Source organism: Macrobrachium nipponense, chromosome 18 (genome assembly GCF_015104395.2).
Source record: "Macrobrachium nipponense isolate FS-2020 chromosome 18, ASM1510439v2, whole genome shotgun sequence".
NCBI lineage: Eukaryota > Metazoa > Arthropoda > Malacostraca > Decapoda > Palaemonidae > Macrobrachium > Macrobrachium nipponense.
The window spans coordinates 22,893,233-22,909,759 of NC_087211.1; the positions used below are offsets into that span (position 1 = coordinate 22,893,233).

Here is a 16,527-nt window from a genome sequence, read left to right on the forward strand (position 1 = left end):
TGAATATTTATAAACTTTGTAAAACTAATACTGCTGTACTCTACCCTAGCATCATAAACAATTCTTTATCCTCAAAACAGACTTTAGAATCTTTTATTTTACCTTTCATTTTTCAGTATTGTATGTACTTACATTTTTTATAAGCAATACTATACCTATGGTCACAAATGCTAACTTTTACCACCAGTCATGCTGCAGCCCTTGTTGGAAGAGCAAAATAAAGGCTCTGATTGGGTAAGTAGCCCGGTACAGAAATAGAAATACACAAGCACACAATAAACTCTATAAAAACCCAAAAAAATATTTACAATGAACTCAAAAATGACTCTTGTGAATCTGGCAAGCATAAAGCGCTTGCACCTAATGTCTGCTTCTCAAGATCCCATAATTCAACCACACGATCCTTTCATAATTTGGCCTCATCAGGAACAAAATATTTGTTAAATGTACTACATATCTAACACCTCAATTTATAGGATTTTACTACTTTCTAGATGCATTGTCGAATCTGGGAAAAAGTAAATAAAATATCTTGTATTTTTGTCTTTTTGGTTTTGTGTGGTTATTTTTCTCATGTTAATATAATTATAAAATTTAATATAGCAGCTGTGCATTAAAATTTATGCTTAAAAGGTACAAAAAATACTTTACGTACACGTACATATGTAGTAAAATGTGGAACCTTACCTTTCGAGTGAGGAGGACAAATGGCAGAAAACATGAACACTTAACTTTACGAAACACATTAAAAAATGGCAGAAAACATTGACACTAAACTTTACGAAGCACATAAACAAATGGCAGAAAACATTAACACTTCTTGATTATCTCCATCTTCGTTCTCCATAGAAAGCATCCTCTTCTTTCCGTGAACTTCAGCAACATTCTTGGGACCCATGGCTAATAACGTAAGTAATTAAGTTCACACACAACACGATAAAGGAACTTACAGTACAACGAAAGCGAAATCACTAACACGAATTTACATTAACAAACGAAATACGTATATGTGAAGGAACGAATTCCAGTGTTTCCAATAATGCTGCCACAAAAAATGGTCAAGGAACACCTTTACATAGAGGCATGATGCTGACCAATAGGAGAGTAGGATCTTATGGCGGTGACCAGCATCAGGAACCAATGGGAGAGCAGGAGGATGGTGGCGAGTCTACTCAGTTGGCAGCGTGCGAGTTTTAAAATTGTTCTCGGTGGTCTGGGCGAATCTCAGACTTTACCCTTTCGCAACCTGAATTATTTTCGTATACAGAGGCAAAAAAATCTTTGTCTTTGCTTTCGTAACTTGGATTTTTTGTAAGTAGGAACTTTCGTATGTCGGGGTTCCACTTACTTGGATTTCATAATAGTCTATCACACTAACACAAATCACTGTTAACAAAGCATACAAAAACATTTTCTTATGAGACTATTTGAAAGATTTTGTTTCGTTGTGTGAGCAAGTGCTCTGAAATTTTAAGTTGTGTGGACAAAAGAAGTTTACATAATTGCATTGTGTGTATACTATAGCAAAGGAAATCAATGTTAATTGGAAGTATAAAAACAGTTCCTTGAGTGAAATATGACAAATTTTCTAGGACAATTTGTATTTTTCATAGCTACAAACCTGAGGTCTTAACAATAGGATAATTTTTCTAGTGCCTAGCTGGATCTGGTTAAATTGCAGATGAAAAGTAAGGAATCTTGTGAAATCTGGCAATGCGTGCATATATTGGGTGGAAACTGGTTAAGGACCACGCACCCACGCTACCGCGTTCAGTCTTTTTCTTAATCACCTGGGTGAGAATCGTGGTTGCCCTCTCTCGGCCTTTTACCCGGTTCTTTGCCTGTTTTTGAAAATTTTGACAATAAATTACAGATAAGGTTATAAGAGTTGAAAGCTACGTTTTGGTTGGTGTGCTATGCAAATCTAACTTTCTCAGTGCATTAAAGTATCATGGCTTTGGTTGATATGTACTGCATACTGATCAATGTAATTTTTTTCAGTTCATTTGCTTTAAAATAGTTTGTTCTCTGATTTTTTAAGTTTGGTGATTTTAATATTTAATATGCTTTTCTGAAGTCGACATACCAGTAAACCGAAAAACTTGAACAGATTACCCAAGTACTGTATGCAGTACAAACTGCTAAGCTATGTACTGCCTAAAAATTTTCTTGGACAACAGTCTCGGTGCATGCAAGTGGATGGCTTCATAGTTGTTGGAGAACTTTAAGAATTTGATAGTACTGGATGTGGGCTTATGCATCATTTTTCCAAATCCCAAATAAAGGAAAAACTAAACACCTCAACTGGAAATATTATAAACATGGCACAGACATTTTCCTGTATGTATTGTTATCACTGAAAAACACCACAGGAAAATGAAATCCCAAACATAGAACAAAATAAAAGTAGAATAAAGATTAAAATCAACACAATACATATATTACCTGATGAAAAACACTTCAATCTTCAAAATCTAAAAATATTTTGCATACCATTACCACTAAATTTTCTAAGATTACAACATGAATATGAAATGAATGTGTCTGATTACAATAGTGTTGCAAAAATAAGCATGACAACTTTAAAGTTACTACTTGAATGTTTACTTGTCTACCATAGTCTGCCTATACAAGAAGGAATCTTTCTGGCTTTGCATAATTTGTTTTGTTTTTGTTTTTTAAACTTTCGTTTATTTAATATTCAACCAAATATAATTCATACACTTCATTTTGAGGTCACATAACCTTATGATAGGATATGTCAATAAAAAATAAAGATAAGCTTCTAAATTACAAGGTATTTTTTTTTTAGATTTATTTCAAGAAAAAATATAATGTCTTTGGTGCAGTGAAATTTGGTATAATAAAGGGATTTTGACGAAGGAAAAATCTATTTCTGGGGGAAGACCTGTGTCGCCTGGTGAAAAGGATCCTGCTGCTCACTTTTCTAATATAAATAGGTTCTAAATATACCAGAGAAAAAGTTAGCATGGTATGCTGAGGTTACTACCCTCGCGCGAGCACCCTAAGGGTGTCGGGTATAAAGTACAAGGCGAGTGAAAGCCACTATTCACAGGTCTTCTGCCAATTAGAGGTTTCCTTTCCAAAATCCCTCTCATGGGATGGGCCGTTGCAACAGCCACACCTTCCCTCTCGCTACCGCTACTACTACCTGACCCGAGCGCCATCTACAATCCTGGTTTTTAGACCCCTTTTGGCTTGGATTGGTATAGGGATGGGGAACCCAATTAGAAGGGCTGGGTTCACCGGGCGACACAGGTCTTCCCCCAGAAATAGATTTTTCCTTCGTCAAAAACCCTTTTCTGGGTTCGACCTGCGTTCGCCGGTGAAAAGTTACTAGAGAATGCCTATCCAAGCCTCATAAATACTACATATTCTTGTAAGGAAGGAGTTAATGAAACCTAAGGTTCATTTCAACTCAAATTTACTTACTTAATATTTGCACTAGGTCCATTTAAATTTAAACTTACTTACTACTTAGACTAAGACTTTAGCTATGTATCATACAAATGACAAGATATTCAGGCAATATCACATCCCCAGGATATGTACAGCGCGGTCCATAACATAATTGTGGACAAAATAATCTATGTACAATCTTCGGTGGCAGGATGACGCCCAGGCCCTCCCAACCCGGAGGAGAGAGGTATAGTGGGGAGTACGAGCGAGGCAGGTAGGAAGGAGAGAGTGTCAGGAAGGAGGAAGGGGTAAGGAGAAGAATGATAAGATTCACAATTCGGGGGAGACTATGCTCCCTGCAGCAATTGCTGGGAATTTAAGGGCTTCTAAGTTCTTTAAATAGTGGCGCTTAAAAAACCACTGGAGATTTCCAACCCGTATATCTCTTCAGGTCCACAAAATTCATATTTTGAAAGTAATTAATAGAGGTAGCCACCGCTCGGATATCATGGACATATGGGACTGAATCCGGGTTGGCTTGTTTGATAAAGTAGAGTATTTGTTGTCTAATACCTTTAAGAGAAATAGTGCCGCCTTTTTCTCTAATGAAAAGAGGACCTGACGATGTTGTGGAGGTTCTGGGTAAGAAGGATCTAAGGGTAGAGACAGGGCATAATGATGTGTCCTGTGTCAAAGAGATGATTTTCCATGGAACCCATCTATTTTGTGGGTCCTCATTCTTAGCGTGGAAGCTTCGGTGGGGATAGTAGTACTTCCCCTGACGGGAGGAATTCTATGTGGTCTGGATTTCGTGAGAGAGCCGAGAGTTCAGATATTCTGGCGCTTGAGGCCATAGACATTAGGAATAAAGTTTTCCTTAGTAGGGTTATATATGAGCATGTTTAATTGTTAGTGTCTGAGGCCAGTTTGAGTACATCAGTCAAGAACCAAGTGACCATATGAGGGCGGTCAGTTGGTCTTAGGCAGGCACATGCTCTCGGAATGGAGAAGTATGTATCTGACAAGTTAATATCAAAGCCGATCTGAACAATTTTCTTCAAGGCTGACTTGATTGTTGTAATAGTACTGGCAGCTAGGCCTTTCTCGAACAGGGTTCTGAAGAATGAAATTGCCAGATTAGTAGTCATTTTGTGGGGCTCTGATTCCTTCAGGAATTTGGCCAACTCTTTGACAGCCGAATCATATTGCCTGAGAGTTGAATCTCTTTTATCTGATTCTATAAATACAATGTTACATGGATCGATACTCGTGCCTTTTTTGGGCTGCAAACTTCATGAAGTCCATAAAGTTAGGGCATTCAGAATTCTTGAGGAAGCTGACACAGTTTGAGTTTGTACTATCTGTGTCAGTTTCGGGCGAGGGATCCGTTTGGATCGGAGCTTCAGTTCTAGAAGAAGTGGAAACCAGTTGCTTTTTGGCCAATTGGGTGCCACTAATGCTACTTGACCTGTGAAGGATCGTAGCTCGTGCAAGACCTTCATCAGAAGATTCACCGGAGGAAATAGAGAAATCTTCTGCCAGTTGTTCCAATCTATGGTCATCGCATCTGTGGCATAGGCTAGAGGGTCCAGGTTGGGTGTGACGTAACATGGCAGCTTGTGGTTGGATTCTGTGGTGAATAAGTCCACTTGGACGTCCGGGATTTGGTTGCAAATCCACTAGAATGAGTTCTTGTCCAGGGACCACTCTGATTCTAGTGGAGTAGTCCTGGAGAGTGCGTCCGCTATCATGTTCTTGACTCCTGCCAGATGGGTTGCTGACAGGTGCCAATGATTTTCCGCTGCTAACGAAAATATTGCAATCAGTACGTGATTCAGTTTGCTTGACCTGGAACCTCCTCTGTTTATGCAGTGTACCACCACTAGGCTGTCCGAGACTATCCTCACATGGCTGTTCCTGGCCAGAGTTAGTCGCTTTAAGGTTAGGAAAACTGCCATAGCTTCTGGCACATTGATGTGGAACTGACGGAATGTCTCCGACCATATTCCTCGAATCTTCTTGAACTGAGAGTATCCCCCCCAGCCACTCAGTGACGCGTCTATATGAATTGTCAAAGACGGCGGAGGGAATTACAGTGGTACTGCCTTGGACAAGTTCCTGTGCTTCGTCCATGGCCGAAGCCTCTTTGCTAGAATGGGTGGAATCACTGAAACTTTGTCTCTGAGATTGATGTTGGCTCTCTTTCTCCAGACTCGATTGATATCCTTCAATCTGGCTCTTAGTAGGACGTCTGTTACTGAGGCAAATTGAAGCAAACCAAGATTTCTCTTGGGTACGACGAGAGGCCCTCTTGTTCTTGAGGAACTGTTTTGTAGCCGCAGCTATCTGCTTGGCCTTCCTGGGTGGAAGGGATAGCCTGTGTTTTATTAGGTCCCATTGGATTCCCAACCACTGAAAGTGGGAAGCCGGTTCCAGCCGTGATTTCTCTCTGTTTATCTGGAAGCCCAGAAACTCCAGTTCTATTACTCTGGCTGTCGACTTGCGGCATTCCTCGACGCTGGCGGCCCAGATGAGCCAGTCATCTAGATAGGCTACCAACATGATCCCCTTGGTTCTTAGTTCTTGGATTATAGTCTCTCCTAGCTTGGTGAATATCCTGAGCGCAATGTTGAGCCCGAATGGCATCACCCTGAATGAGTAAGCTTTGTTCCCTAGCCCAAAGCCTAGGTACGGGGTGAATTTCCTTGCTATCGGAACATGATAGTAAGCGTCTGTAAGATCTATAGAGGTGTTGACGGCCCAACGGGGAAGTAAGGTCCGCACCTGCAAGACTCTCAGCATACGGAACTTGTCGCAAAGAATGTATGAATTGAAATTTGACAAGTCCAGAATCAGTCTTCTTTTGTCTGATTCCTTCTTTGGAACAGTAAACAGACGTCCTTGAAATTTTAGTATCCTTACTTTCTTTATGGCCTTCTTTTGTAGGAGATCTTTGGTGTATTCCATCAGGTCCGTTGTTGGGATCTGGAAGAAGTTTATAGGTGGTGGGGGCCCTTTCTTCCATTTCCATCCCAGGCCCTTGGAGATTATACTGTGTGCCCATGGACTGAAGGTCCAATGGTCTCAAAAGAGATATAATCTCCCTCCTACCTGCGGGCTCTCACTGGTTGGCTGCAGGTTTGTACCCTCTGCCTCCTCGGAAACCTCTACCCCTTGAGCCACTTCGTAGCCGGGAGCTACCTCTGGCTCTGCTGCTACCCGCATGCCTATGGTAGCTACGAAAAGATTCCCTAGTTTCATAGGTGGGGTTAAAGGCGGGGGAGGTTATGATGGCTGTAGAGGTTGAGGGTTGCTGAGCAGGCAGAGTCTGTAGCAAAACAAGCTGCTGCTGTGGCTGGGCCTTTGATGTTGACGACTCCCCAACTTGTGATATTGGGAGTGCCTGAACCATTGTCTGAGGTCGAGAGGGCTTATAGGGATTGTACCTCCTCGGCCTCTTTCTTGCTCTAGCTTGCTGGCCGGGTGCTTCAAACTTCCGTTTAGAAGGAAGCCCCCACCTAACCCGGAGGCTCTGGTTGGCCCTGGCGGTTTCCTGCAAGACATTATCCACCTCTGTCTGAGGGAACAAGTTCTCTTCCCAGATTGATGCTTTTACCAATCTGTTCGGCTCATGCCTGATAGAAGCCTCCACTAGGACATATTTCCTGCAAGTTCGCCTTGCTATTCCAAAGTCATATAGGTCTGACTGAAAAGTCTGTAACAGACTTTTCGTCAGGACCTGGAATACTTGCTCGTCCCTGTATGTGGTGGCTACCAACGCCATCGAAGTGACAGAGTTGATAGACCTTGCCAGTCTCGACCTTGCCTCGAATTCGGACTTAATCAGGTTCTCCAGGAGTTTGGGCAGCTTCTCGGAGGATAAGGTGGAGGCATAGACAACATCCAGTTTACCTGCCGTAAACGTGGCTAGGGCTTCATTCCAAAACTCCCTAATCGCAGGGAAGAGAAGGGAGGTAGCCTCTGTTTCCTTCAAAGCTGGGATAGGTTTATCCTCGGCTAAGGCTTGCAAAGTTAGCTCCGCCACCTTGTCGGTGCAGGGCGACGGAACTCGCTCCAGGGTCACAAACATGGTGTACGTGCCCTTGTGAGGCGTCAAACTGGTGTTAACGCACTCCTACTCGGCCATGGTGCGTGCCCAGGCAGCTTGGGCTTGTTCCCTCGGGAAGATCCCCGTTTCTTTCGGGACCTTGTCAGCTCTTACTAGCGCGTGCTCTACTAGTCTGACAAACCCGGGGAAGGGGAACTGGAGGCCTTTCGGGAAAGCTCAAAGTCCTCCAGAGGCTGGGTCCCACACCCTTCAATGGTTAATTTCCCATCTACGTATGGGGCATGCATAGCAAGCCTCCATGGATTGTTCTTATTGAAGGGGGGAAGCTTGGAGGCATCCGGCACCGCCATTGCCAGCGCCAGAGATCCGGGGTGGAGAAATCCGGTCATCATATCCTTGAGTGGTTTGATCTTCTCGGCCACTGACTTAGAAACTGACTGGCCGGAGATTTCAGATCCGGAGGCGTGTCGCAACGACTCAAACCTCTCGTCTACTGTGTCTCTAACCTTCGACAAGAGAAGGTTAGCGAGCAATTCGTGGTCTACGCCGGACTCCGTCGCCTTGGGTATGGCGGACTTTGATCTTGATCCCTTCAAGGGGAGACAGCCCTTGGCAGCAGGCGACTTGTCATATTATGATGTCGACGGCCGTGGGGCCGGAGATGACTCAGTCACTGCTGACGGAGTCGGCTTTGATCCCTTGGGCAGGGATTTCGATCTAACTGATTTCTCTTTGGGACGAACCGACCGTGAGCTGTCCCAAGAAGCCGTGGAAAGAAGGGGAAGAAGAAGGAGTCGGACTCAGGAGACTACCTGCCTCTGCCTCACTTACCTCTCCACTTAACTCCTCCAGGGCCATAAGCTCAACATGGATGTTGATGGCTGCCACGTCTGCCATCAAATCCTCTTGGTCATCCGGCAGGGGTGCCGTCTCCGCCCGGATGGCGTTGATGATGGAGACCGCCAGATGAGGTTATACTGATGCCGAGGGGGACCCCTTGAACAAAAGGGGCTCCCAGGCTGGCATCTAAGATGTAAGGGTGACCTGATGGCGCGTTCCTTCCGTACCCGGAAACCCAGCGCCTCAGGTCCCACCTCACGTTCTGGCGGGCTTCTTCGGCCGTCTGCTCATTCAAGAAGAGCATCACCATCTCATAACAGATGGTGCACGCCTCCGGGTGCCAAACCATGTAAGGAGGCTGGCTGCCCCTCCTCGGCTACGAACGGCACCAAGCAGTTGGCGTGCGAACAACACACCTCGTGCCCAACGGTCTCCCCTAGGGAGGCGGAGCACCCCGGTGACTGGCAGCGCACCTTCTGTAATAGTAATTGTTAATGAGTCTCAGCCTCAAGGAGGGCCGGAGCTCGTCTGGCAAGGGCATGCAACTTAAACTAGACAATGTTCAAGTTTTTTACTCATTAACATATTCAATTCACTAACTAATATATATTCAATTCACTGAATAGCTTCAAATCATATCTTTAAATTTAACTGCCTGCTCTCGATCCCGCTCCAGGGTTTGATGTAAGCCTAGTATTTGAGATCTGATACCCGCCGGACCTGGGAGGAGGATGGGCCTCAACTCCGTATGGATGGCCGGACCAGAGGGCTACGTGTTAACGTAGGCATCTACATAATCTCCAAGGATTGAGAACTGAGCTATGGCAGGTTTAATTCAACACTCCAGTGGCAGATGTGGGGGTGAGTCATTCTCCGTCGGCACCACAAGGGTCCGGAGCTGTTCACTGTGCGGTCCCTCAAAGCTTAGCTCACTTGCGGTCTCATTTCTCCTTGCCCTTGCCACTGCCTGTGGCACGAGCCAAGGTGGCGATTCAGGGGAAAATTTATTCCATATCTGACACTGCCTACCTCTACTGAGGGTAGAAGGGTGGGAGCAAGACTCCCACCCTCTTTCCATGGATAGGGGGGGCCTGGAGAAAGAGACAACGAAGCGGCGGAGCTACATATGTACGCCCTGAAGCTATGTCCGTCATCCGGCGGAGCTGGGGGACTTTAAGCTGGGAACTCTAGTACCCTCCTTCCACTTATATGAAACTCAAGCGACCGTTCCTCACTAAGAATACTAGTACCGCGAGTTATAATGGTTCGGCTAAGCCGAACCTAGTTAGTGTGTGGGTGGGGGGGGGGGGGAGTGTGGGAGGGTGGTCGGTCGTGATCGCCTGGCCACATACCTGATCAGAAGTGGCCACCTATTGACGGTTGTGCAGGCTACCACTGTAGGGGTGGTAGTGTGACTGGGCCTATGGCCCGTCGTGGTTGGTACAGTAACCGGTTGATGTGGCCCTCGATCAAGAGGTGTAGCCTACTACTAAGGTTAAACCGAAGGTGGCTAGGCCAAGACGAATGTTCATTAGACCTTTTACGCACAAAGGGATACAGATTGCACAATGACAATAATGAATATATATATATATATATATATAATATATATATATATATATATATATATATATATCTATATATCTATATATATATATTATATATATATATATATATATTATATAGATATATATATATATATATATATATAATATACTATATATACAACTTTTGACAACGAGGCACCATGGAAGAGTTGCCAGGGGTTCTATATATACTTTGGGAAATTACCCGATATGGATCTAGCTGACCAACCGATATCGCTAGCGACTCAGAAAGTTAGGCTAAATCTCCTCTAGGATATCGTTATGTGGACAGAATCTTCAACTAAACCTACTAAACTCGAATTTATTCGATTCAGACTGGCCAGGAGGATAGATCCCATAATGTGAAAAGAGAGAGAGGGGGCTCTTTTAACATTGATATCCCCCCTTGAAGAGCCTTAACTCTATCTAGGCAAGAGGCATAAGGGTAATGGTTAAGGGCAGTTAGCCTACCTTATTAGTTTACTGGTTAAACTGATGGGTGGCAACTCTTCCACCTGTTCAGTGAATTAACTAACATATTTAAATATATTTATTTTGAAAGAATAATTCATGTTAATTTACGTTGGGAAGAGAGAAAGAGTTTTTTAAAACTCTCTCTCTCTCCCCCACTATACAACAGGCTGTTGATAGCGTATCTTAACATGATATTCTAATATTATGTCGAGATGAGCTCAAACGCGCTCTTGAGCTGGGGGGGGGGGGGGGGTTGAGCAAATTACTTTACGCGCACCTGCCTAGCCCCCAGATTTACCCCAGGGTATGTCATGAGTGCGATCGGTAATTCTACGACAAAATAATCTTAATAGTAACAAGTAAACTCATGAATTAGGTACATTTAATGCAAAATTATGCTTTTGATTCATTTTTAATTCGACTAAAAATGTGTACCTAATTCACACGCGTTCTTGCTCATGATTATAAAATGGCGTGGGTACGCTGCCTTTCCGCAATGGAAGTCCCGCAACCTTATAAGTTACGAAAAATTTAAATTGGGGTACTCAACTTCGATGCAAGAGTAACATCTGCAGCGGCCATCCCGAATTAATCACAAAATCTCCAAATAAATTGGAGCAAGAAAAAGTGTGTCACTAGTTCACGAGTTCTAAAACAGGATTATAGATGTTGCTCAGGTCGGGTAGTAGTAGCGGTAGCGAGAGGGAAGGTGTGGCCATTGCAATGGCCCATCCCATGAGAGGGATTTTGGAAAGGAAACCTCTAATTGGCAGAAGACCTGTGAATAGTGGCTTTCACTCGCCTTGTACTTTATACCTGACACCCTTAGGGTGCTCGCGCAAGGGTAGTAACCTCAGCATACCATGCTAACTTTTTTCTCTGGTATATTTAGAACCTATTTATATTAGAAAAGTGAGCAGCAGGATCCTTTTCACCGGCGAACACAGGTCGAATCCAGAAATTAATACATTGCTGTTTATATTTCAATAACTTAAAAATCACAGTTTATTCAAGTAAATATTTTTCCTAACTATACGAACCTGAGGTCCTTTACATTAGGAATTACCTTCAGAGAAGCTGGAAACTGCCACTATAGACTTTTATAGCAAGGTAATTCAGTAGCTGAACTACTGCCCCTCCCATCCAGGTATGCAGATAAAACTTTGCTTTGGCCCAGGAACAGTAGAATGAGGGGTAGCAAGAGGTGGGTGTAAAATGTAAAGGACTTCAGGCTTCTATAGTTAGGAAAAATACAATTTCCTATGAAAAATTGTGATTTGTTCTTACACAATATACAAACCATTGGTTCTTTACATTAGAAAGACTTATAGTTGGAGGGAGGATTCTGATATAAGTCAGCTGAGGTAACTGAAGCTCACTCACCTTGATTTGGCACTGATTGTGAGAGCTAAGGGATGAATCACAATCTGATGAACCGATCAGAGAAAATGAACTGTGAGATCGCTCATCAGATTTAAAGGCATTCCTTCTATGGAAGGCAAGCTTGTTTGCTCACAGGAGCAAAAAAGCTTGGATGAAACTGATAGGTAATGACAGTAAGGCAAAATACAGGTATGCATTGTGCTTGTAATATTGTCTGGGACCAACTGTACTCCCCTTGAAAGAGTAAGCGGATGTTTCTATTGTCTATGACAAAGAATGGGTACTCCTTTATGTCACTTACCTACATCACAGCCAGTTCCAGTATGTAATGACCATCCGCTCTCTGCCCGGACGAAAAAGAGGATGGGGGATAGAGGAGAGGGGAGCCAGTTATCCACATTCATACTCTTATCCACAATTGTACATCTAAGGCAAAATGCTGATCTGACCTGTTACAGGAGCCGGGAAGTTTACTTAACTTGTTGAGCACCTACCACAGGATCAAAGGAAAGGGTATCCCAGGATTTGTATGCAATATTCTGTAGGTAAAAGAAGGTAAAGGCGGTCTGCCTCGACCACACTCCCGCCTTCAGTACCTGGTGTGCCAAAAGATTCTTCCGGAATGCGAGGGTAAGGGTGATGCTCCTGACTTTGTGGGCTCTCAGCCTTGGGGTATTGGTGTCATCTCCTCCAGGAGTACACCCTTTGGATCGCCTCATGAAGTCAGTGCTAACAAAGAGTCATCGACACTCAAGCCGGAGGTGTCAAGTCCTCCTCAGGTAGCACTGCAATGACCTAACAGAACACAGCAGTATCTCATCCATATCATAAAACTCAACATCTGGCGTCAGCAACCGATGGATTTTTGTCTTTGCTACAAACTCCAGAACAAATTCAAACACAACCATTCCCCATCCTCTAGAGTGTTTTACATTGAAAGAGATTCCCGGTAGTTCGCCTACTCTCTCTCTTCACTGATTCCAAGGCAAGCAAAAAGATGGTCTAGAGTGTCAGATGCCTGCCTGACAACTCTCATAAAGAGCATGTGTTAGACTCCTTAAGACGGGTGGGCAAGACCTTTTAAAACTCTCAACAAGAGAGATATCTTTATAGTATCTTTAAGGAAGAAGAGATATATATATATACTCGTTTCAGTTTCAGGATTAAGCCGAGGGCAGCTCAATAGCCCTTTACTGCAGAGACTGAGGGAAGCTTCTCCCGGCAAAGACTAGGTAGTCTGTGACCTGTTGAAGAGTGGCTCCGACCGAAGTGATACCCCTTTGATGGCACCAACCACAGAAGATGGCCCACTTCCTCTGGTATACAGCTGCAGAAAACTTCTTTAGGTATTCAGACATCTCTGTCTCAGCGTGACACAAAAAGCCTCTCGCTCAAAGAGATGGTGGTTAACCTACAAACATAAAGAGCCACAGTCTGCACTGCCTGATGACACCATTCTATGTGAGGTTGGGACAGAAGGTTGTGCCAAAGGGCAACTCTCTTGGTGAAAAGGGCCAGCAGGTCAGGATACCACACAGCCTGAGGCCATTTGGGAGCTACCAGAACTATTTTTTGGCTCGGGGTGGTCAGCACCTAGCTGATTACCTTGTGAATCAGACAGAATGGAGGGAAGGCATAAACGTCGAGGAGTTCCAGGATGTTGATGTGGAGGTGTATGTTGTGTTGGTGTATCTGAATACAGAAGCATGTCGAGAGGGGGAGTATACGGGGATACTCCTATTAATAGGTTCCTATCATCCAGCCACCAATCCAGGTCTCTCCTCACCTCCTCCGGTAGGGTAATGATGAAGGATTGTGGATCTTGAGACTGGAACCAATGTTCCCTCATTCTCCATTGCAGAGAACATAAGTGGAGACATCCGTAAGAAACCAGATTCTCCAGGGACGACAAGTGACTAACTATGACTTGCCATAGCCGTGCTGGTTGTTCCAGCCGGGACAGGAACAATTGCGCTATCTTTGTGAACTTGCTGATGCATGAGTCTGTTGGGAAGACTTTTGCTGCTACCGTATCAGTCAGCATGCCCAGGTACTTTATCATCTGCTTGGGAAAGAAATCAGACTTCTCCAAGTTTATCGCAATCCTGTGGGTGAAGAAAAACTCAAGAAGTCAATCCCTGTCCTGAAGCAACTGCAAGTGGGAGCTCGCAAGGACTAACCAATTGTCAAAGTACCTCAACGGGCGTATCCCCCTGTGAATGGGCTCAAGCCAAGATGAGGGTGAACACTCTCATGAACACCTGAAGAGCAATTGAGAGTGATGCAAAGTGCCTCAAACCGGAATACAGTTTCCCCAAGGATAAAGCAAAGGTACTTCCGAGAGGAGTGATGGATGGGTATTTGGAAATATGCATCCCTAAGATCCACCGTCAGCATGAAGTCATTCTCCCTGACAGAGGCAAGCACTAAGCAATCAGTTGGAGATGACTTCTATTGCACCCTTGGCCAGCATGGCTTGCACTTTCTTCTCGAGTGCCATGTCCTTTCATGAACCTTGTCCATAAGTCTGGAGTTGGACATCCACTACCCAGGTCTTGGCTCAGTGTCACCGCCAAGTTGCCTAAAGGCACGACAGGCACAGCCCCCACTGGTGGCAGCAGCTAGAAGGGAATGCTGTCTTTAGCATTTCCTTTTCTTCCTCTTCTCTTTTGTGGCCTTGCCTGCCTTTCCTGATGAAGAGGAGGGCTGAAAGGGACATTTCTGAGCGAAAGGAGAAGACTGCTGGGTCTTTCTGCTAGTGCTCTTAGAAGCTTGAGTCTTTTTTGGGACTGAGGGAGGGAGAGCTTGACCAGTAGGTCATGACGTGGTGGTGCGGGAAGATCCAAATGCCCTCGTCACTGCCTGTCAGATGAGGCAATCATTATCGTTGACCCTTTGTTTGTCTATGGTGGCATCTACCATCTCTCTAGGGAAGAGAGAGGAGAAACCCAGCAACAGTTCATTCCTTAGGGTCATGGCAGACTCAGGGCTCAGTCCTGGTCAGGCGAGACAAGACAGCATCTCTCCTTTTCAGGACTAGGTTAGCCCACAGATTTGTGGTCTGGCAAGCCAGGTAGGAAATTGCCTTACCTACAGACTGGTAGTCTCGCAAACACTGAATCCTCCTCAGGGACCACTGCCCCTGTGCAGGAAGCAATCTTGGCCACTGTAAAGGACCACAGATTAATCCAAGAGACTGCCTGGAAGGCTGCCAAGGAAGTAGCCTCCAGGGTTGCTGCTTCTTGCTGCGAGAGGGAGATTGCCTATGCAGTCAACTGTTGCAATGAAAGACTAGGGTCCAGTTGGACCAGACCCGGGTTGACCTACTTGGCCGCCAATGCCTTCTCCGAGGGTTGATAAAATTGCCTCTGGTGAGGTAGAGGAGGAGGAAGCAACTTGTCTGATTGCTTTGACCTGAGAGACCTCTCTTGTCCGGAGACAAGATCATCCACCTGATTGAGGGTTCTGTCAGCAAGGGAAGATGATGGCAACCCCACTGATGCCTTGGGTTCCTTCTTCAGGGCCCACACAGACTCCAGTTGTAGGTCCTACCCAGCTGGGTACTTGGCTCAGTGATACTGGTACTCACTGAGCCGAGGCCCCGGCTCGAGACGAGACGATTCTGTCTCGTCTCTCTCATGCATATGCAATGGGGAACAGGGAGGAGTTGAGGAAGTTGCCTGCTGACGAGAGCATTTGACTCTCTCTCGATGTGCTCAAGAGTCCTTCGTGACCAAAGCCCTTGCAGAAGGAGTCTGAGCAGGGGACCTCACCTTTGCCTCTCCGGGTGATTAAGCACCAAGGTCATGGTTTGGGCCTCTGGCCGGGTACTGGCAGGGAGAGTCGAGGCACTTGAGTGTCTCTTCTTTTTCTCTCGTCCTGCACCCTTACTGGTACAGAGAGAGGAGCTCCATCCTTAGCAAGGGCTGTGTGAGTCTCTGAAGATGTTTGTACATTCTTAGGCTGAGAGGTTTTTGGAGGAGGGGGAGGAAGAGGCGAGTCAGCAGCTGACAATGACGACAAAGAAAAAACCATAATGATGATAGACTTCTACGTGACCTCTTCTTCGATTTCTTCTTCACTGCCTTCTTCAGTAATTCTGTGAAGTCTTTCATCCAGGGTGGGAGTTGCGCCTCAAGAACTGGTGTTACTTGGGCAACTGGAGTCAGAACAACCAATAGAGGAGGTCAATGCAACAGGGCCCTCTGGAACATCGGACACAGTACTGATGGTTGGAGGCGTCATGAAACCCGGAGGGGTAGAAACCACAACCCGAGGTACCAGTAAAGATACTGCGGGGGGAGTGGTGGCAGTAAACCAGATGCGGAACCTTTGCAAATGCAGTAGTGGTCACCGTGGTGGTGGTGGGGGTCTCCATAATGTGAGTAGTGACTGGGGCAGCCAGGTGCACCAGCAAAACCTGTAACGATAGGGTTTCCGCTCATCAAACCTCGGGAGGAGGCCACATTTTTCTCCGAGGGAAAACCAGCTCCCTCGTGACACGAGGCCTCCCCATCAAGGGCATCATGAATCCCTGTCTCCTCCCCATTCTCCATACTTGACGAATCGGATGAGGAAGATGAGAAGGAGGCCTCCTTCATGGAAGAGGGATCAGGGAGGGTTAGTTTGTTGGGCTGTAAAAACAAGGAAGAAGGGTCTGGTACTGAGGGAGTCGCTGGGGGCATGTAACCCTCCAACGGAGCCCTGGTGCCCTTCCTCCAGTAACATTTCCTCCACGCAAACTTCACCCATTGC

General features: G+C 45.2%; 1 protein-coding gene across 5 annotated transcripts in view; it reads right to left on the minus strand.

Annotated features, from left to right (window-relative positions):
- The window catches only part of LOC135196921 (receptor-type tyrosine-protein phosphatase eta-like), a 416,919-nt gene that overhangs the window by 172,047 nt on the left and 228,345 nt on the right, over window positions 1–16,527 (minus strand). The gene's annotated exons all lie outside the window — the stretch shown is intronic.